Source organism: Xenopus laevis, chromosome 7L (assembly GCF_017654675.1).
Source record: "Xenopus laevis strain J_2021 chromosome 7L, Xenopus_laevis_v10.1, whole genome shotgun sequence".
In the NCBI taxonomy this organism is placed as follows: Eukaryota; Metazoa; Chordata; class Amphibia; order Anura; family Pipidae; genus Xenopus; species Xenopus laevis.
The window spans coordinates 81,235,091-81,258,573 of NC_054383.1; positions in this window are offsets into that span (position 1 = coordinate 81,235,091).

The window sequence follows — 23,483 nt, forward strand, 5'->3', positions numbered from 1 at the left end:
ATAGTGCAAACACATAATAAGCTAGTCTCATGAGTTGACTAATGAGCTTGTTGTTGCACTTGCTCATCATGCACATGTGTGTACCCCAACATGCCCACCTCCACTGGGGCCCTTTCCCGGTGTGGGCAGCCTAGTGCTGGCCATCAATACATTGTTTAGCTAAACTGCAAACTCAGTAGCATAGATTCAGATCATAATTTATAAGGCTGATAGATATTGTTGTTTTAGGATAATATAGCAGCATTTACAAATATGAAGACAATGTGCAAGGGGCTAAAAAGAGCACAATCCAAATTGTTTTGCATTTTGCACTGACCCAGACCTGCACCCACCTATGGCCTGCTTTGCCTCCTGATCTCGTCCCCTCCAGCCCGACCACAGGCGCATCTCCAGGACAGGTGGACAGGGGGCCCGGAGGGAGTTGTGGCTGAGGGAGGAGGAATGTTGGTGGGTTGCTGCAGAGGCAGGTTGGTCCAAGGAGGGTGTGGCAGCCCCTGTAATGAAAGCCCCAGTGGACCCTCCGACCCGCCAGTCCGACGCTGGCGCCAGCCCAATGGCAGGTAGTAAGGACAGGACTGACCTGCACTAGCTGACACTGTGTTCTGCACCTCTTGTTTCATGAATAAGCACTAAGGGGCTGTCAGGGCCTTGTGGCTCAAATGATGGAGAGGTCTGGACCAAGGAGGAAGCACTAGGCTGAAAGTCCAGTTTTGCAGTAGCCAAAGGGTTAAGAAAAAGCGTAGTCAGGATTCAGGCAAAAGTTCAATAGACAGGCAGCAAAAGATCGTAGTCAGATTCAAAGCAAGAGGTCAAAACAGTGGCGGAACTACCGGGGGAGCAGGGGGTGTGAGTGGACCAGGGCCCACATCCCCTCAGGGCCCCCCGGCAGCCCACTCGCCAGTGATGTCCGTCGTGTACGGAGGGGGGGCAGGGCCCAGCTTCGCGTCACGCACCAGGGCCTGCCCCCCTCTAGTTATGGCACAGGGTCAAAAGTCCAGGAATCAGTAATGAACGAATTATGGAGCACCCAGGAACACTAGGGAATGTGACCTATCACTTCGGTGCGGCGCAATGAAGGTGAGCGCTCCGTAACTGAGCACTCCTGACAAGCGCACACTCTTAGTGCACTTGTACTTCTACCGCAGGTTCAAATAACTTACCCCCCCCAGATACCTCTTATCTCTTTTTGTGGGGTAGTAGTCCTAGGGGAAATACTGAACTCCTAAAGCAATATTTCATTAATATGCTTTTGATTCCATCCAAAAGAGTTAGAATCTTTCTGTTTCCTGTCTTCAAGTTTCATCTCTTTTTTTCTTAATAAAATTAGACTTGTCTCTGTAGGAAATGGACTTATGAGATTCTCTCCACACCACAGGCTATTATTGACAACTAGCTCTCTGTTAAAAACAATTATCCAGGCATGCAGGGATATTCATTAAATCCTTTCACATTTACCACAAAAAGGGTAATAAAAAAAATCCCATGATGATGTATTAAAAAAGTGTTTTGCTGCTTCCACAATTAGACACGTAGGAGCTTATTCCCTTATGTCCGGAAGGTATGTTTTTGGATGAACACCCATTTTCTCACAGATTTACATCAATCTGTTGGCATTCAGCCCTACTCTTTTGAAACCTTATATTAACAGCTATTTAGCTTTCAATGTAATTTTAGCTTTTAAGCATTTTTCATTTTAAAGCAGACAACCTTCAATATTGCAGTTTTTGCAGTAATTGTATGCTTGAGAAATGCCAAGATAAGCCATTAACATAGTTTTATAAATACAATACTGATCAAATGGTTTTAATTTGATACATTTGATAGCTAAATGAGAAAATTGCATGACATGCCAGCATTTAGAAGGTTGAAGTTCCTTTATGTATATGCATGGGATATACAACATAGTCGTCATAATGTCATTTCTTAGGATGTTATGTGGTGACATGGGCAAAAGTTTGCTAATCCAGTAATTATTAGCAACAGGTTAGCAGTTAACTTTTACAGGTCTATTTTAGTTTTAATGAAGAAAAGTAACAAAAACACACACACACACACACACACACACACAAAACTACTAAAGTATTATAGAAGTGCTACCTATATTGGCTAACAATAAATATCCATTGCAAGCTTTTGGAGCACCCTTCATCAGGCATTTTACAAATGAAAGCTGAAAAGGCACAGCATATACTGTATACTGCTGGATAATTGTTCATAAGGAATACAAGTTACAGATAGGAAGAGATAACGTGTACAGATAATAAAAGTTGGGCATTTAAACTAGATTCACTGCTGCATTTAAACAAAATAAACTGCTGTTTCAAAAACATAACAACCCTGTTGTTTCCTTAAACCCAATGTATTTATCACAATCAGTGATGGGCGAATTTGTCCGGTTTCGAGGAAAAATTCACGAATTTCCTGCAAAATTTGCGAAACCAGAATTTTGACGCCCCAGCCAATTTTGATGCCCATGTCAATTCTGACCCTCACGTAAATTTTTACACCGTCATTAAAGTCAATGAGCTTCTGAATAATGTTGACGAGCAACCGTTTTGATGAAGTGACTTTTCCGACACGCGTCCAAAATTTTTTGATGCAGGTGAATTTTTGCGGCGGTTTCGTAAATTTATTTGCCGTCGGCGAAACATAGAAATTTGCTGCAAATTCGCATCTGGTGAATGTATTCATCCACCACTAGTCACAATAAGATAATTTCAAAGACTTGACACAAACTAATGTTCGAGGCTCCGGGCTTGAGCATTTAGGTACTAAAATCACATGAGAGTGTCTAAACTCACGTGTGACTTTATTACCAGAATGCCTGGAGGCTCAAGCAGTAGTAATTCTGCTTCATAGATTAAACATCAGGGTCTTGTGTGTACGGTAACCAGAATTCATTTCTAATATGTAATATTTAAATATTTAGAGGTAATAATATCATTCTAAAATGGTAGTTTTTAAAAATTACCCACTCAATGTTTCTACATGAATACAATTAAAGGGGTATCTGCTTCTGCTAAATTGTCTCAGAATAGTCAGTTCTAGCAGAGCAAAGAATTAGCAAGAAACAGGCAGATACTGCCAATAATGATTATATTCATAAATTATTATAAAATTACTGGAACTGTAATGTATATAGCTTAGAATTATAGTTCTTTTCATTAGGTAAAATGCTTTTTTTAGGTTTACAACTCTTTTAATGGAACGGCAATTTTTTTCCTCTTTTTTTCATAAAATACCACCTTTGAATTAGACAGCAATTCTATCTACATTCTCAATATAGCTCAACAACAGTATTAAAGCAGCAAACCAGGTTCAACATGAGCAATAGACAGTCGCTGTAATGATAATATGTCTGCACATCAAATGACTTGGTCATACCATCAGAATTCTCACCGTTTCTTACTCTTGATATTGGTGGAAAATTAAGGTTATCTGGGAAAAAAGATATCAATTGTAATTGTGTGGTTACATTTTTAGAAAAAGTTTTGAAAGGGTGTCAAAATGTGTCAGCAGTACTAAGCAATTATTTTTTGAAATACAAGGCCAGCTACAATTACACGGATAACGTTTCCACATTTCTTTGAACTGTCTCATATTAGTCACATCCTGGGCTCACATTCAAGATTCATCATATCCCAAATAATCAATTAAAATGTATCCATAGATTGAATTTCTTAATAAACCAATCTCCAGTGCACACAATTATTTTTGCAGTACAGGCTATCAGTCATGTACAGACCGGTGCGTTGTTTCCTCCTCAATGCTCCACTAACTAAACACCTAATGAAGTCCTGTTGCAAGCTAATGGCCGATGTGGTGCCCTTAAGCAATTCTTTTATTTTACCTGTCAGATAATAGCCAGGGATTGTTAATAGTTTCAAGGCTAAATGATTTAGTAAACAGTTACACCCTGAAGTTCCTCCTGCTAAATTAAACAAAGTTAAAAGTGTAAAGCTTTATTATAACTATCATTATTATATAATACATTTAAATTCTGTATTATAAAATACCACCCCCCCCTTTAGTGACGAGTGCACGTTTTCACTAGGTATGGATTTATGGTGAAGTTCCACATTTTGCTATTGGCTGATAGCTTCACTGCTGCAAAATGTAGTCGCAAAAAAGTCACCATACAAAAATGTCCATAGACTCCAATGTATTCTGAGCAGAAAAAGTCACAGCGGAAACGTCCATTAAGATCTAAGAGGCAAATTTACTAAAGGGCGAAGTGACTAACGCAGGTAAAAATTCACCAGGGTGACGTCATTTCGGTACTTCAACGATTTACTAACGGTTGCTGACATAACTTCGCTAGTGAAGGACATAGACTCTAGCGGTACTTCGCTCCCTAATGTCTGCCAAATTTGCGATCTGGCGAATGGACGTAACTACGCAAATTCACAAGGATTTTACTGAACATTACCTCTTGCGCCAGACTTGCCTTCGCCACCTCAGAACAGGCTAAGTGCAATAGATTAGATAGGAGTTCCTAAAAATAAAGTTGAACATTTTTCTAAGTCCCAAAAAACACTAGCGTCTTTTCCTTTTTCAGGGTGATAGGCTGAAAAAGAGGGTACATTTTTTTGGGGGTAACCGGCTTCACCCCTACATTTCCTAACATATGGCACATAAACTGTTCACTGGGCTCATGTGTAGGGCAATATAAAAACTTTATTTTATTAAGGTTTCCCGGGCTTGTGTAGTGTGATGTATTTGCTGCAACATAAACCTGCCCCTTAGACAGTGGGGCTGAATGATCAATGTAGGGGCTCCTAATTATTAGAGAATCATCTACAGCCATTGGCTTCTTCACCATTTGAAGTTTTTTTTTGTAATCTAAAGTTACTGTATATGTTAGGTCATAAATCTACTATAAATGCCATCAAAGATAACTATACTTTTGCTGAAAGTTGAATACTGCAGTCCCAGCACTTTATTCATAATACCATGGCAGGTTCAAATAGAAAATAACCAGCAGATGAAAAAGCAGAAAAAACAGGGTCATGCAGAGAAGGATGTTAAAAGCATACTGGGCACAAGGTAGAATCAGAACAAATGACGCATACATCATGTGTATCCACTTAAACCCTAGTTCAGTACAGCAGTGAGTCTGATATACTATAGACTGGAATAAAACTGAAACTGTATTTCATGTAGAAGTATTATTGCTGATCAACTTGCATTAGTGCTTCATTGATGTTCAATTCATTCTTCATGTTTACTATTAGAGTTTTTTTTGCATATGCCTTAATCACTCATGTGAACTGTATTATTTCTTATTTTACTTTACCAGTTGTCTATGTAATCTGGGCAAACTAGTGTAGCTTTGTATTTGATGATTTCTTCTTTGATTCAATTAATTCTGGATCCTGACTCTTCAAGACATTCTTTGTTCTTGGATTATAAAAGCAATATTTCCTGTTTTGACAGAAGCTGATGAAATCCGTAAGCTCACTCCTACCCTCAAGATTGGTTTTGGTACTGTGCTGAAATCCAAGAAATGACTATGAACCTAAAATACGGTATTGTGCTGGAATCCAAGAAATTGCTAGGAACCTGAAAATACCAACAGTGTGTTTTTTCCTCGGAGGCTAATTTCTTATTTTTTTTAATTGCCTAGCAACATTTAAAAGCATTATAATTATCTTTGTATAAAGCCTCAATGCTGAATTAAAGCATTGGTAATTAAATTGGACATAAACCATCCATAGCAGTGTTGCTCCACCCACACATAACTGGACTACATACTCCAATATTCTCCAGAAAATAATTAAGAGTAAAGATATGATGATGAAGTAGACCAGAAAGTATAGATTTTTAGAATTCTAAAAATAGCACTGGATAAATAAAATTTTCCAAGTGTTTCTGGGTCAGTTGCGTAGTGGATGCCAGAGGACCCTCCAACAGTATCCTAGCCACTAGGCAGTAACCAAGAACTGGACGGTAATCTCTACATGCAGATGAAAGTGTAGCACTAGAAGGGGTGTTTTTTTGCTGGAGAAATTTCTTACATCTGTAATTGGATGAAAATCAGTTTTCAGTCCCCTTTAAAGAATAACTTCTCAATGTAAGAGGATCCCCAAGTCTTTCTTATTCTGTCTACACCTGCCTCCGTGTTCTCTTTTCTGTGCTGAAAAAGACCGAACCAAATCCTGGATTTGGTGCATCCCTAGATGAAACTAGTAATCCATCACCATTTGAATAAACAACAGTGTTTACATCCACTTTAAAATGGACTGAGATATTTTTGAAGTCAATAAAAGTCTTACATAATACTGCCACTATTGTCCCCCCCTACCTCTCCAAAACTGGCCTCCCAAACCTAATAACAGATGCAACAGTTAACTCTAGGAAAATATGTTTGGAGTAGCACTGCCATGGAATGTTTATGTCATATTTAATGTGTTCCCTAGTGGAATGGCCACAAAAGCCTATAATATATTCATTCTAGATTTTCCTCTGTACACCTCATGTCATTTTTCACAGACTAGTCCTATTGTACGACCTCTGCATATCTCTAATAATAACAGCAATGGTAGAATAAGCAAAATGATGTTTCTTGGCTTCTCTCTTTTTCAATACCTTGCATGGTTGCCATTATTTCACAGATGTCTCTCATCTATTTTATATGCACAATTTGTATTTTTTGAAAAGCAGAAAATGACTTGACAGATGTGAATAGTTTTTCCCGGTAATAATTGTATCTTTGCTGATTCACATCTGTGAAACTTGATTTACCTAATTTTGAATTCCATTTTGTCTAGTAAGAGTTGGCTGCATCTCTTGTTTAATACCAACAACTTTGTTTGTAAGAAGCCTGTTGATACTAAATTGCTGTGCTTGGGAAACATCTGTACTTTTTTTTTTTTGCTGTCTCTCTCCTAAGATCAGTGTTTTTGCCCACTTTTTTCCCTTCTTTATTTTGTGTCTGCTTTAAATGTTACCAGGTGCATTTTATTACCCTCTGGCTAATACTAAAGGTTCCCTGCATGGTGACATTATTATGTTCATGGCATCTTGAATTATAAGCTTGTGTGCATCCTGTATTACCTGCTGTTAAGCTGCAATTGTTTACTGTCTGTAGAGGTATCATTGAAAATTTCATTTTAAGCGAATAGAATGAGTAATTTAATTTTCACCTCCTTTATAGCGATAATGGTTGTCAGTTTTGTATATTATAAGCTCCTAGAAAATGCAGTCACATCATACCTCTGTTCTGTCATTTCTTTTTACTGCTGGAATGAAACATCCTCCTTGTTGATCTATCTTTCTTTTTCAGCCTTGTTCATCTTATTGTCCATAAATACGAACAGGCTTCCTAATAAGTGATGGGCGAATTCGCAGCAAATTAGCCCGTTTTGCTGCGACTAATGAATTCGAAAATTTGTTGCCGCAAAATTCTTTGGCAGCGGTTTCGGCTGATAAATAGACACCCATTGACCTTGATGGGCGCCGGCATTAAAATCGCTGTTTGGCAAATTTTTCGCCAGTTTCGCGAATTTCGCGGGAAATTCATGGCGAAGCAAAATGGGACAAATTCGTCCATCACTATTCCTAATGCCCAATAATCTTTCATATCCAAGAATTATCTAAATCTATACATATTCTTTAATAGTGGCAACTTACATTTATGGTCACCTAAAATGATGAATTATGTTGAAAAGGCATTCTGCCTTTTGCTTCGTATGATAATATCTTTGCATGTATGGTGAGATACAAGATGACCGATATCGGTAAAAGACTTGGATATTGATTGGCCAAGATGGAAAATTTTGAACGGGCACACTTGAATGGCATTTTTAAAAAACGTGCCCATGCTCCAAGAGAGTAGTAAGAGAGAATATTTAATCCTATATAAATAACAGATAATAAAAAGGGAACAGGAAAACAACAGAGTTTTTGTGCTGCTTTCCACAGGTAAATGCCCAATGTAACTGAAAGTAGAAGGAAAGCTACCAAAGCAGTTTATTGCCTATAGTACAAGCAAGAACACCATTTTTATTCTTTAGAATTTTTTACCATACCTGAGTAAACAAATCCAGAAGCTCTCTCTGTTTGTTTAGGATAGCAGATGCCATATTAGCTTGGTGTGACATCACTTCCTGCCTGAGTGTCTCCCTGCTCACTCATAGCTCTGGGTTCAGATTACAGCAGGGAGGAGGAGAGGGAGAGAGGAGCAAACTTAAGCCCTAGCTCTGGATGTTTATGCTGAAAACAGGAAGTCTGATACAGAAGCCCATGTGTACACGATAGAAGGAAAGTGTTTCTTTTGACAGGAGCAAGATTACTTTGAGGGTTTACTGGTGTATTTATATAGACATTTCTGATAAAGCTTACTTAGTTTTAGCCTTTCCTTCTCCTTTAAAGGGATGGTTCTCCTTTAAACTTTTAGTATGTTGTGGAATGGCCTATTCCTAGCAATGAATGGGGGTCATTGACTATTGGTCTGTGAGCTTACAAATGTAATTGTTATTTATGTTATAGGGGTTAGTAAACCATGGGTATTTTTGATATCTTGAAGAAAAAGTGTTGTTTCCATGAACAATTTACCGGGTGATATTCCAAATGCCTAAAAGAGATTATCACATTTTATGGAAACCTGAGTCCTGTCTCTGGTAGAAAGCTATAGACTGAAGAAAAATATGAGATGGAACATTTTACTTGACTTTCTCTTTCATCCTGCTTCCCAATTATCAAAGGAAATTTCTGCATCAATAATATGAATTTATAAGTTGCACTTGAGGATAATATGGAAATTTGCTTGATACATCCCATTGACTAAAACCATTACTACCAATGGATTTGAATTCATCAATGATACCGGACTACCATATAGGACTCCAAATAGACTCATCACTTCTATTTAAGCTTGAGAAAGCCACAAATTCATGTAAAGTTAGTTCATTAATATAATAATGCGCTCACTGAGCTTTGAGCATGAATGTACTTTCCCTTTCTCAAGTTGTGATTAATCATTCATCATGGTGCTAGCAACATACTGTCATACTATCATAGAAGATATACCAGTTTCTATGTACATATTCTAAGTAGTTATGGGCGATAAAATTCACCTGGCACAAATTTGCGGCGAATTTCCATGTTTCGCTGCTGGCGAATAAATTAGCGAATCTCCCGTGAAAATTCGCTGGGGAAAATTTGCCTGCGTCAATTTCCGTTTTCGTGAAAATGTTCAAATTTCATGATTTTTTTGTGAAAACTTTCGAACTTGCACGATTTTTTTGTGAAAACGTTCGAATTGTATGATTTTTGCAATTTTTTCATGAAATTTTCCGTGAACTTTCCAATCTCACGATTTTTCGCGAATCTTTTGCCATTTAGTGAATGGGAGAAATTCGCCCATCCCTAATTGTGAGCTGGGACATATATTTTGCTGTTTTTATTGGATACTAAGTCATGAATAGTGATGGGCTAATTTCTTCAATGAAAAATGCACGAATTTCTCGAAAAAATTCGTGAAACAGAGAAAAATTTGTGAATCGTGAAATCGGAAAGTTCACGGAAAAATCTTGAAATTTGAACGTTTTCACGGAAAAATCTTAAAATTCGAACGTTTTCACAAAAAAATCGTGCAATTCGAATGTTTTCACTAAAAAATCATGAAAACGTACAACATACTATTCATGAAAACGTATACTGTAACATGTTGTTATTATTATTATATTGTTTTTGCATTTTTTAGCATAATTAATATTCAGTGAACAATATCTGTTGAATTAGTGTTTTCCTGTGCATCAATTTGAATTAGACTGATTAAGAAAGATTCAGTCTGTATTAGTCTGATTCAATTAAATCAGGCCCGGACTGGCAATATGCCAGATGGGCCACTGCATTTAATGCTAAGTGGACTGCCAAAGGGAGCCGGAGTGGGCTGCCATGGAGAGCCGAAGCAAGCCTCCAAAAAGAGCTCAAGTGGGCTGTTGTAAAATGCCAAAGTGGGCCATTGAAAGTGCTGAAACAAAGCCACCAATGGGAGCCACCAATGGGAGCCACCGAAGGGAGCCAAAGGGGAAGAAAACCACATACCAAATTTTAAAGGTAAGTTCCACTCAACACCAATGGCCTTTTTTTTTATAAATTGCCACCAATGTTTTTTCTAACTTTTATTGGGGAAGCCCTAACCACAAATGTTTGTTTTTTTCTAACTTGGGAGGTCTGGCCACTAATGTTTTATTTAACGTGTAGGGGTGACCCTGGCTACCAATTTTTTTTAACTTGTAAGGGGGACACTGACCACCAACATTTTTTTAACTTATGGGGGGGTCTGGCCTCCAATGTCGCATATTTATATGTGAACTGCTATGATTTTTTTTGCCAGAGCTATTTATTATGCTCAGTTTGGCCCTGAAAGAAATGTAATATTTTGTAAATGAAACCCAAATCTGGAATCGATTGATCCATAATTGATCCACAGTTTCAGCAAAAGCAGTTCAGTTTCAGCAAAAGTTGTAACACTATGTTGTGTGGCACTGAAAGGCCACTGTCCAAGGTGCTGAAGCACATATAGAGCTACAGTGGTGTTTTCTTACATGGTTCTGTTGCATTTGCAGAAATAAATGAGAAGATACAACAGATTTAGAGGCAAACAATTATAAAAACAAGTGATATAAATATGATTTTAAAAAAAAAACTCCCACTACAGTTAGAGCCATGTTTTAAGCACACCACACTTATAGTATATTCATCAATTTCAAGCTAAGATAAGTTTTCAAAAAGCTTCCGTAACATGCTAGCTGTTTTATAATAACAGCTACAAAATCTAGCCTACCGCTATGTTAATTATCCATCGGCTCTGAGTGAGGTTTCACTTAAAGAATTGCACATTGGAAATTCCCATTAACCATATGCCCCATCACACTAACAGGTAGTAGGATGCTATCTCGGGTTAGTGATAGTGGAGCATTTCTGTTGCCAATTTACCCTTCTCTGTTCCCAGGAGTGTATAGTGCATCTAATAATAACAATATTATATTGGATGTCTGTCTGTAAGGTGGTTCACCTGTAAGTTAACTTTTACTATGTTATAGAATGGCCAATTCCAAGCAACTTTTCTATTAGGCTTCATTTTTATTTTTTATAGTTTTTGAATTATTTGCCTTTACTTTCCAGATTCCAAATGGGGATCACTGACCCCATCTAAAACAAATGCTCTGTAAGGCTACAAGGGGAAATGTAATTAAAGTCGCAAAGAGAAAAACAATTCGCACCAATAAGATTAAAAATCCACATCTCGCAATGTTATATTGTTCCTTACACTGTTATTGAATTGCAAAATTGAATTGCAAAATTTAATTGCGCATTGCGAATGTCAATTATGCACTCTTAAGACGTGCTTGAAGGTGTTGTAATCTTTTGGAGCAAACACAACAATTTTTTTAGTAAGAAGTTTTATTACATTTACTGCGCATTGGCGCAAACTATAAAATTCAAAAACGGAAGTGGTAGCTAAACAGTTTCCAGGTTCCAAAAGCTATATTAAATTCACATAAAGCAAAATTTGTTCTCGCAAAGGCATAATGCATTGCGAATAGTTTTTCCGTTACCAACTTTTATTACATTCCCCCGCAAATGTATTGTTATTGCTACTTTTTATTGCTCATCTTTCTATACAGGTCATCTCCTATTCATTTTTCAGGAGTATAATGATCCTAGCAATTGCAAACTGGAGAGCTGCTGAATAAAAAGCTATATAACTCAAAAGCCACAAACAATACAAAATGAAAATTGACACAGAATATCACCCTCTACATCATACTAAAAGTTAACTCAAAGGTGAACAACCCCTTTAATAAACCCCAATGTTCCTTTCATTTGTGGCTCTTTATGTAGTTCAGTTCTGGCACCTAAGATGCATTAACAGCCACTGTAAATCACAGTACTCAATATCCTCTTATATGTTTCTGATAATTACCTCTGTGGTCCATGTTTAACATGAGTGCAAAGGTAGACCCTCTACACCAGTGGCAGAACTACCAGGGAAGCCCCCCTGGGGACCCGCCATCGATTTATTTACCCTCAAAGCCGCCTAGAAAATCACTTCTGGAGGGGATGAGGGCCCGGCTGCACGGCCTGCACATGGGCCCTACTCTGCCTAGTTACATTACTGCTCTACACATGTATAGTCAATGTTAGTCTTAATGTAGTGTAGCCTAATAGATACCTGAATTATGGAGGTTGCTGGAACCAGTTATGTCACAGCTGACACATCAGGGGACCATACAAGGATAGATATTATAATTGTCATGGCTATTTAGCATCCCTGGTATGCTAATGCTCTAGTTTCTAACTATGGGGTTTTAGTTACCCTTTTATCATATATTTAAGTTAGGGAAAACAGGCTTCTATATGACCATGCCTCTGCCTAGCTTTAGAAAAACACAACTTCAAAGATGCCCTCAATATGAAAACAATGCTCATACTACAGCTACAATAATTTATCTGGTGGTGTTTTCCCTTTCCTTTTCTAGAAACCAATTTAATAATTACAAAACATGAACCATTGGTAGTATAATAAAAAACAGGTAGAAAGAAAAATAAAACAAGACTACCATTTCTTCATTGCCATTCCTGGCAAAAGCTCTGCTAATAGATTTACCCATTAAGCAGTAATACCATACTAATGGCATGTCTTGTTACATTGATAATGGATAGTGATTTTCCCATAGAGAATAATAGAAGCAGATTTCCCAAATGGCTATAATAGAATTCACCAGCTCAGACCTCACATATTGGAGATGTTAGTGATTACTGCAAATTTTGTCAAAATAAATATGATTATAAATATAAGAGATTCTTGTTAGAAAGCAACTCAAAATAGCAAAAAAGAAAAATTGTAACTTTAACCTGTTATCCAGAAAGCTCTGAATTACGGAAAGGTTGTCTCCCATAGACTCCATTTTATCTAAATAATCCAAAAATTTTTTCTCTGTAATGATAAAACAGTACCTTGTGCTTGATCCCAACTAAGACAATAAACCCTTATTGGAGGCAAAACCAGCCTATTAGGGTTATCTTATGTTTACATAATTTAGGAATAGACTTAAGCTTTGGTGATACAAATAACAGAAAGATCCATTATCTGGAAAACCCCATGTCCGGAGCATTCTGGATAACAGGCCCCATACCTGTAATAAGATAGAGAAGCAAACTTCAAATGTGCTGGAATTTTCAAATTCTGGCCAAACTTAAATACAATACAGCATACCTCCCAACGCTCCCCTGCGGCTGAACGCTGAAAAACGGAGCGCAGGGGAGCGCGGCGTCAACCGCTCGTCAGAGAGCCCTAACCATAAATTTGACTGTTTCAGAATCTAAAAAACATTTTTAATTGATTTTTAGAAAGTTTCTTATTTCAGTATGCTGAAGCTAATATTACATTTTCATTTTCGTGATAGTTCGAGTTAAAAGCAGCAGTTCGGAAAGGGACAAATACTGCCTTCAGTTGGAAATACATTGATCAATTACATTAACGGTTGTAGTTGTTTAATTGTTTAATGAATGCAACTTGATAAGTTGATTAGAATTACAATTGCTTTCATTGTGCAGCTAAAAATGGGGGGTGTAATCCCCCTTTAATTACATCCTTATATGATACAGTGTTAGTGGCGTAATATCTGTTACTGGGCCCCACAGCAAATTAATTTTAGGGCCCCCAACATATTCAGAGATTGTCCTGTTTTATCAATATATATTGAAATTGCTTATAAGTTAGGGTCTCATGGGGCCCTCTATACCTCATGGGCCCCCCTGCAGCCACAGGATCTGCTTCCTCTGTAGTTATGCCACTGTACAGTGTAGATCAAATGCATACATCAACTACAAAAATACATCTCAAGATTATTACAGAAGTGAAAGGACATCTGTAAATTGGTTATGAGTTGGAGAATAATGAAGATTAAGGAGACTTAAGGGACCTTTTACTACAACAAGTGCAGTGTGCAAGATTCAATTTTTGTACAAGATGCTATGTTTTTACCCACAATGTAGCGTTGTTTCCATTGCTCCAGTGTAATTGCAGCTGCGAGGGGGCATTGGGCTTGGTACAATAGTATCCAATATGTTAAAATGTGCGTAACTGCATATGCAATTTAAAGGGGAAGTAAAGTCTAAAATAGAACAAGACTAGAAATGCTGTATTTTGTATACTAAACATAAACATGAACTAACTGCACCACAAGCCTAATCAAACAAATTATTTATGCTTTCAAAGTTGGCCACAGGGGGTCACCATCTTGTAACTTTGTTAAACATCTTTGCAAGACCAAGACTGTGCACATGCTCAGTGTGGTCTGGGCCACTTAGGGATTGTCATACATTATCAAAACAGTACAAGTCAAATCATATCTGCTAGAAGCAGATACAGCAAGACTGATTAATAATCAGAATAGAGAGACTGCACTTGGTCCTGTGTTGTCATGTGATCTAATGTGGGTTTTATAGTTCTCCAACTCTGCAGAACCAGTGGCTGCAGCAAAATAATCCTCCAAATAGAATCCCGGTTTATCTGTTTAAATCTGGCTCCACGATCTTTGTCCCTGCAGCTGGAGTTGGAAACAGTAAAGGGGATGTAAAGGCAAAAATAAAATCCAATACAAATCTCTACACAGTTGTCGCCTGCTCTACAGGGAAACAGACTAAGCTGCTTGAGTTCTGCATGGCTGGGAAGTAAGGCGGGGGCTCCCCTGTTGTTCATAAGTATGATTGTTTCCCTGCAGAGCAGTTAGATACCATCTGACAATTCCTATCCAAATGAAGGGAGAATTTCACTGCATAAAAACGGTACACATTTTTAAATTAAAGTATCTTTGACATAAGTTTCTTTTTCATTAAAGAAAGTAACAATGGGATTTTTTTTTTGACTTTACATGCCCTTTAACATGCTCACAATTGTGCTTTTCAGTGTCAAGATGTTGCCATTTGCAGCGCTTTTGCAATTGTGCAAAAGTCACAAATGCATGCCATCTATCGACACAGGCAGCTGTTGGAACCCAAGAGTTACCACGACCTTTGAGGTACCAGTAGTTACAGGCTTCTTATGCTCTTCATAAATGAGCTGTTCACTAAGGGCTCTTACTCATGAGCGTTTTTACCTGCGCTCCCCTGTGTTCCGTTTTTCGGCGTTCAGCCGCAGGGGAGCGCAGGAATAGACGCATTTCATTTTTTCAAATGGGGCTGTACTCACACAGGTGCATGTAGGCGCCGAACGCAGGAAAAATGCAGCATGTTGTGTCTCAACCTGCGTTCGGCGCCTACATGCGCCTGTGTGAGTACAGCCCCATTTGAAAAAATGAAATGCGTCTATTCCTGCGCTCCCCTGTGGCTGAACGCTGAAAAACGGAGCGCAGGTAAAAAGGCTCATGAGTAAGAGCCCTTAAGGAGACCAACTGCCTTACATAATTATTATAATTATGAGTTCTCCCATGGAGAGACATCCATTGGTAGCCTTCACAAACACAATTCCCATCCTTCTCTTCTGGGTATGAGAAGAATTAGAAATCATATTTATCTCTAACTACCTCAACCAACCTTTTATCTCCTGGCAGCTGAACTGTAAGCATTAGCTCTTTTCTCAGGGGCTTTCAGAATGGAAGATTTTCTTGCCATGTCATCTTTGAGATGAATCAACTAAGTTAATTTGTAATTAGACATGAATGAGGTTATTTGATTATAGATTAATATGGGCTAATTCATTTATCTTTTAACACAGAGGAAGCGTGATACTCCAATTTATTTTTAATCGGAGCATAGACCACCCTAATTATCATGACTTTTTCTTGGATGGCTTTACATGTAGTATTCTGTAATGCAGATTAAAATTGCATTCTGTGGTGCATTATTGCGAAATCCCAGCACACTTGTTACTCCTGTAGAGGGCGTTCAAATGTCAGATATTTTATTCAATTAAATAATTATTTAGGAATACCATGTTATCTTGGGTTGAATGGTGGTGAATATTGATAAATATTAAATCTGTGCAATACAGTTATCCAGGGATGAGGATATTTCTTCAGATACCCAGTGGGTTCTTGGCATAGCAAACAAACAACATTGTTTACAACAGTGAATTGGGGTCCTTGAACCTCAATTCAAAAACTGAGGGGCAGATTTATCAATGGTCGAATTGAAAATTCAAATTTGAGATTTGAATTTTTGAGGTTTTTTATGGTCAAAACTGTCAAATTCAACTAGGGAGTTATTCAAATTTGATTTGAGTTTTTCAAAAAATTTGAATTAGATTTTCGTGATTTATCATACTCAGGCCCTTTAAGAACTCAAATTTTACTATCTGCCACCTAAAACTGTGGTGAATTGCTGTTTAAGTCAAAGGGAGACATCCAGGGATCAATTTGGAGTTGTTTGCAGCCTTCCTGACATTCAAGTTTTTAAAATTCAAATCAAATTTGATTTAAATTTGAGTTTTTGGATCTATTACATGCATCCGAGTTTAAAAAATTTGATTTTTTTTTAATAAATTTCAATTGGTCGAATTTCTAATTTTTGGGAGTTTAGGGGAGTTTTTAAAACGTACATGAATTCTAAATTCGACCTTTGATAAATCTGCCTCATCTCATGAAGATTATGGATATTTGGACAAAAAATAAATATTAGAAATGTACTATGATGCTTTGCTGTTAGATATTGTTTTATGTCACTATCTATGGTATGTCTCTTCATTCCCTTCCTAAAACATTAGAAAATGTTGGTCAGTTTGAATTGAAAAGTAGATATTTTCACTGTTCATTGTATAGGCCTTAGATACCTTATCTAGAAAGCTCTGAATCTTTTCCATAGATATTTAAATTCTTTATAAATTATTTCTGTTTCTTTTTCTCTAAAATAGTAAAACATCATCTTGTACTTGATCCTAATTAAGATATAATTAATCCTTATTGGAAGCAAAAAATCCTATAGCGTTTAATTAATTTTTTTACAGAATTTAAATCACAGAATTTAAATTACACAAATACCCCTTATCTGGAAAACCCAAAACTCTGAACAAGTCTCATACCTGTATTCTGTAAATGAACTAACATTACAAATAACAAAACTAATATAAATAATAAATAGCAGAAGACAATAACTCAATGTATTCTAAAGTCTAAAGGGGCAACAATTTTTTTCTACCACAAAAAACAATTAAATCAATCTGTGTTTTTTTATTTTGCTACTAAATAGACTGGAACAAAACACAAAAAACATGATTTTTGGCATATGCGAAAACATATTTAGATGAACACCGCAAAGGAGTACAACTAAGGCATTACAAATAAGTGAATTATTGCATGGAAAAAAACTGGGCATATGCAAGAGGAATAAAATAACAGAAGGCAATAACCAGTGAAAACAGGGGACAGAAAAATCAGTTCCTGATGCCAAACGTAAGCAAGCTGAAATAGGTTTCTGAATGTTCCAAGCCTGCCATCCTGCTGATAAGGAGGCCTTGTGTGCTGCAGGGAAATTTCTCAGCAGCACTTGGGCTCATCTTAGGTAATTGAAAAGCTAGGGACAGTAATAGGTTAAAACAATTGACTTGAACAACCTGGATCCCCACCTCTGGAAATGTGCATTAGGACAGGCTGCAGTAAATAGATGGTTTGCTATTTATTTTACCAAAAGAATAAAGCCCAGTGTACTGCCAGGAACAGCATTAAATCACTCTTGGCTAAACAATTATGTATTTTAGCAAATCAGCATATGGTTTCATTTACAATATTCTGATCAAGTGCCTGGTCCAGAGAAAAAGTAATCAATACGAACTCAATATGATAAAACCAACTGTGTGCAATGCTTGTGATTAAACATAATACAATCCTACAGCCTATGTAACCTGCTTAAATCACAGAGAGAGAGAAACAGAGAGAGACAGAGAGAAAACTAGTACAGTTGTTTCCCTCCCACCAGCACTGTGAATCTGCAATGTCTGTTCTAGCATATCTCTCACAACTAGACCTGTGGCAGAATTAACAACAAAAAAACAACAACATGATGTACAAAGACTAGGAGGTGGCATGCCACGGCGCTTCTGTCAGTAATTTCTGTGTTGTTCCTTTCGCCTCTTTTCTAGTCTAGACGGAGGGCAGAGCCTTGCTTGCTGGTTGAACCTTGTTATTATCTGAAATGTTTGTTCCAAAGAGATGTTAAGCATTGCTATTAAACTTAACTTGAATGGGTTCACAAAGGCAAACTGAAGGAAAGCTGATGTATAGAGACTATACAGAGCATGAAATAAATGGATGGTTTCTAATTAACAGGTTTTATTTAAACTGATAAAAAATATAGCAATTCTGGAAACTTATTATTTTCACTCTCTGCGTGTAACTGCAAGATTTCTGTAAATGTTTAATGGATTATACTGTGCTAATGTGAGTAAATAATAGACACACACCTGAACACTTCTGAAACCAGCTGACCTCATGTCTGACCTCATTTTTAGAGGTCAGACACCTATTTTTTTATTTAGGTCACAGCCATCATTGCCAACACAGGTGCCACTACATTATTTTCAGCTGGATAATAACTCTAGGCGTAAAGAAAGTTCCATAAGAATTGTTCAGCAAAGATGATAAAGGAAGACTTTGACAGGCCTGTACAGAGACTTAGGGGGTTGTTTACTAAACCTCAATTTTTTCTGGTCTAGGTTTTTTGGGTAAAAGCTTGAATTTTTAAAGGAATAGAAATTTTTTACAAGATTTATTATAACCCAAAGCTGCAAAAAAGTCTGAATCAGAAGTCGAGGTCATGTATAAGTCAATGGGAGATGTCCCTTTTACAATTCGAAGATATTGCTTTCTGTGCTGGGTTTCGCCCGATAAGCCAAAAAATTCAGGGATGTTGCTCGATTTTATTGACTTTTTTCCCAACCAGACTTTTTCGAGTTATTTCATTGATAAACAAGATAAAGCTGTGTATGGGAGTATGGTCGAGCTTGGATTAATAAAAAGATGAGATAAATTTGAGTTTTAGTAAATAACCCCCTTAATCTCCACACAACTGGACACCTGTGGCATTAACCAATTAACCAATGTTAGCCCAACATCACTGTCCAACCTGTTTTTTTTTATAGTTTTTTTTAGTTTTGGATTTTCATTTTAATAAAGTAAAAAGAAAGGAAAGAAGCAAACAAAAGAATAATTGGTTGCCGGTGGAGCTAGTAAAATAAGTGTCCAACAACATCATACATTGGGGTCAGAGGGGGTACATAAGTCAGTTTTCGGCTGGGGATTGTTCACCAGATCACCAAAAGGCAAACGTTGGGGAGCTGTAGTCTTCCAATGGAGAAGTATGGCCTTTTTAGCATGACATAGAAGTTGAAACTGTCCAACCTGAGTGGAAGCAAATCTACGACCAATGTTGCAAACGTTAGTGAAAATCATTCCCTGAACAGCAGATGTTAAAGGATGTTTTAAGAGGAGAGACAGTAACCGTATATTTGTACCCTTAGTTTTAGAAAGCAAGACAGGCAGATGTCCACATACTTATGGCCATGTAGTGTATTTCAGGGGCCATGTTTTAAAGATATCTGAGGAAAGCTGATTAGGGCACTTATTTACAGCTCTGAGGAATATGTTGCCCACTTAACCATAATAATGTAATGCAAATTATTTGATCTGCATACAAGTGGTGCATCCCACCCTTATCCAGCATTCAGGAACTGTAGACATGGTTTCTGTGCTGCAGACAGATCTTGTAACTGATAAGGCACAGATTTCTGAACTGTATCACCTAAACAAATGATTGTTGATAAGTGGGGGGTTTTCACGTTTATTCATGTACCAAATGCATTAAAATCAATTGGAATTTTCGTGCAGTTTCTTGCACTAAATTCAAAAGAGTCACTGGGCAATTTATTCTTGTGTTTTATTTTCCGAGGCAAAAAACACATTTTTCTTCTGGTGAAACACGTCTCATAGTGAAATTCTAGCACATACTGTATTTGCAAACATTTCTGCCACATTTCACCACAAATCTGTACCAGGTGAAATAAATCTTTGTAGAAAGAACACTTTTGCTTTAAGTATTATAGGTAGTGATGGACGAATTTGCGTTTCGTTTTTGATGCCGGCGTCCGTTTTCGACGCCATCGTCCGTTTTTTGACACAGCAACATGTTTTTTGATGCCAGCAAATTTTCACGGCCGTTTCCCGAATTTATTCGCTGCCGATGAATCACGCAAAATTCACCGCGAATTCGCACCTGCCTAATAAATTCGCCCAATACTAATTATAGGATTATAGGAGTACATTTATATGTGTTAATGCTGATGCAACATAGTGCAGCCTTATTTCCAGGACACACAGTCCACCTAAGGGCAAATGTTCCTAAACTGTGGAACTAGCCCATACAGGCTTGATGCCTGAATGGCTAAGAGTGAGATTAGGGGATACATGCTGATTTGTTCCCCAGTTACCCTGGAAAGCCAAGCTAGAAGGTCAGTTACAATGAGATTTGAGGTAAACACTTGTGAACAGTAAATTATTTCCTATGTTGTGACCTGTAACCTTGATGTGAGTTTAGGTAGGCTCTGAACAAAGAGTTGACCTTCATGTGGGTTCTTAAGCCAAAAAAAGTTGTCCTAAGGAGCTCCATGTAAGCAGAAGATCCAATTTACATTCACAGGAATGGGAAATATACTACCTAGGACAGACACTAGCACTGTGAGGAGTTAATTGTTCTGGAACACAGAAGTCTTAGACAGACAGCTGCAAGAGGTCCTCAGCAAACTAAAACATGTGCCATGGGACTGATATAATGAAATAGAATGACAAAGTCAAAAGATTTTTAAAAATGCAGTAAAAATCCTATTATTCTGACTATTTTGTGAAACTGAGCCTCAAACACAAAAATGAGTATAAAGCATCCTACAAACATCAAATCTTTTTATTTAAATGATTCAGTGTGTGCTGACTGCATTTATCCTTGTATGCAAGATGCCACATTAAGATATATACTCTCTTAATATATTCATTGCAATTGCATGCCTGCGTCTGTGTCTTAAGGTCGTGGTTTTAGACATGGCAGAGTATTTACTTACTTGCAACGCTGTTTGAAAATACTCTGCTCCATGCAGAAAAGCCTATAAAGGTTAAGCAAGGACTTCTTCATTGTTCCAGGTGTGATAGATGCTCTTTTGAAAGTTTGTCAGTGGCAGATGTGGGCGTAGGTGCTGTTTTCATGAACACAAAGCCTTCCGCTGCCCTTTGCAGACAATGACCTGCAAGAAAATAAAGAAGATTTAAAGAGCATTTTGCCTTAAATGATCAGAGTTTCTTGCAAGAAACTGATGAGCTTACCCCAGGGGGCGAATCTCGTTTTCGCATTAATGAAAATTAATGGTGATAAGAGATGGTATGGCAAGAAAAACCCAAAGGAGTTGTGAGGCTTCATTGCTGTGTGAGCCAATCTCTGCTTTCACACTTGTTAAGTGCACACAGTTGCATTTTAATCATAGATGTAATAAATTCTGCAGTAATATCTCCTTGGGGCCAACACAATAACCAGCGTACGTTCCAGCTGGAAATGCAAAAGGCTTTCTTAAATATACTGTGTAACTCCTGCTCTATGAGGCAGGCAGCCTTTATTTAGTGGCAATAAATAAACTGAAGGGTTTGTTTCAGTGAAAGAGCAAAGTAGTTAAGGGCCTCATTCTAGAAATCCTATTTTGTCTCCTCAAACCTTCCCCCCAACACAGCTCTGCCAGAAAATGTTAAAAATATAATTCTATCCACATTTTTACATATTACCAGCATTTTTGTTTTTAGCCATAAGATTGGGGTATAAAATCCTAAATTGAAAATAGGGGTCTAAACTGTATGAACATAGTGATTAACCATATATGCAAAATATACATTTAAGTTTATGGTATTCTTTGATACCATACATATAACATTTCTCAATAATTAAAATATGAAAGAGCAGAGACCCCAGCGCACTTATTCCTCCCGTGGCAACGATAGCTCGACTTCTATCTGTTCTTTATATACAACACTGAGATGTTCACTACAAACCTTGCAAATGTTGTTATGGAAACGCCTCCTATGGAGAGGTCTGATGTTTAAGAATGATGCTACAGGAATCTGTAGTTTGTTTAGTCTTGCATTAGTTCTTTTTAAATGTCTTTGATTTTTAGTTGGGTAAAAATTGTTAGGGTATACTTTTCTGTGAAAGAATAAATAAGCACTCGTGTATCTATCATGAAAGATTACAGAGAGATTTAGAGATAAAGAATAGACAAGAGACCTGCCAACTTCCCACAGCATATATATGTGAATCATTATTTATTAGGGATGCACCGAATCCACTTTTTTGGATTCGGCCGAACCCCCGAATCCTTCACGAAGGATTCGGCCGAATACCGAACCGAATCCGAACCCTAATTTGCATATGCAAATTAGGGGTGGGAAGGGGAAAACATTTTTTACTTCCTTGTTTTCTGACAAAAAGTCACGCAATTTCCCTCCCTGCCCCTAATTTGCATATGCAAATTAGGATTCGGATTCGGTTCGGCCCGGCAGAAGGATTCGGCCGAATCCGAATCCTGCTGAAAATGGCCGAATCTTGGCCGAATCCCGAACCGAATCCTGGATTCGGTGCATCCTTATTATTTATATACGTAATATCTTACTTATATTACAATATTACAATCTCTTTTCAAGGAGATCTAAACCCTAAAATGAATCTGGCTAAAAATGCCATATTTATATATATTGAATATATATATATATATACATTTATATATATTGAAACTAAAGTTTCAGCTTCTCAATAGCAACAATGATCCAGTATCAGCCTCCATTTCTATTCTATGTGTACTGTATATTGTGAGGTGTCGGTCCCTAAGCTTAGTAAGTGACAGCAGCACAGACCATGTGCAGTGAATCAGCAGAAAAGAAGATGAGAAGCTACTGGGGCATCTTTGGAGACACAGATCTTTACTGCGAAAGGACTGTGGTTGCCTTGGGCTGGTACAGAAGCCCAAAACTTAATATATAACATTTCTATCCCACTCCTTTAGTTAAACGTTAGTTCTCCTTTAAAAGGGTCAGTCAAATACAGGTCAACATTCAGTTATCCCAAACCTCAATCCAGCATCTATGTTGGTCATTTTACTAGTGTCTTGTAAGCTTCATAGGATGTTCTGCATTAGTATTTGAAGAACTGCAGACTAAGGAAGATGAGTAGGAACCATATATTATAAAACATTCTCAACAATAAATCCTAATTACCCCATGTCATTGAGTATAATGTTTCACTTTATTTTACTGGAGTAATTATTATGTGTTGCAGTTAAAAAAGGATGTGAATTACATCAGGAAGCATATGTGTGTTGCTGTGCTGGTCCTATAGCATTAAAAGCACAGTATGTGCCATGTGTTTCTCTTCTTTCAGAAATAAAGTGGTATTGACTTCTTTTGTGTTGAATTGTGCAATCTTGGGTCTATTGCCTGTCTGCCGTGGCTTAA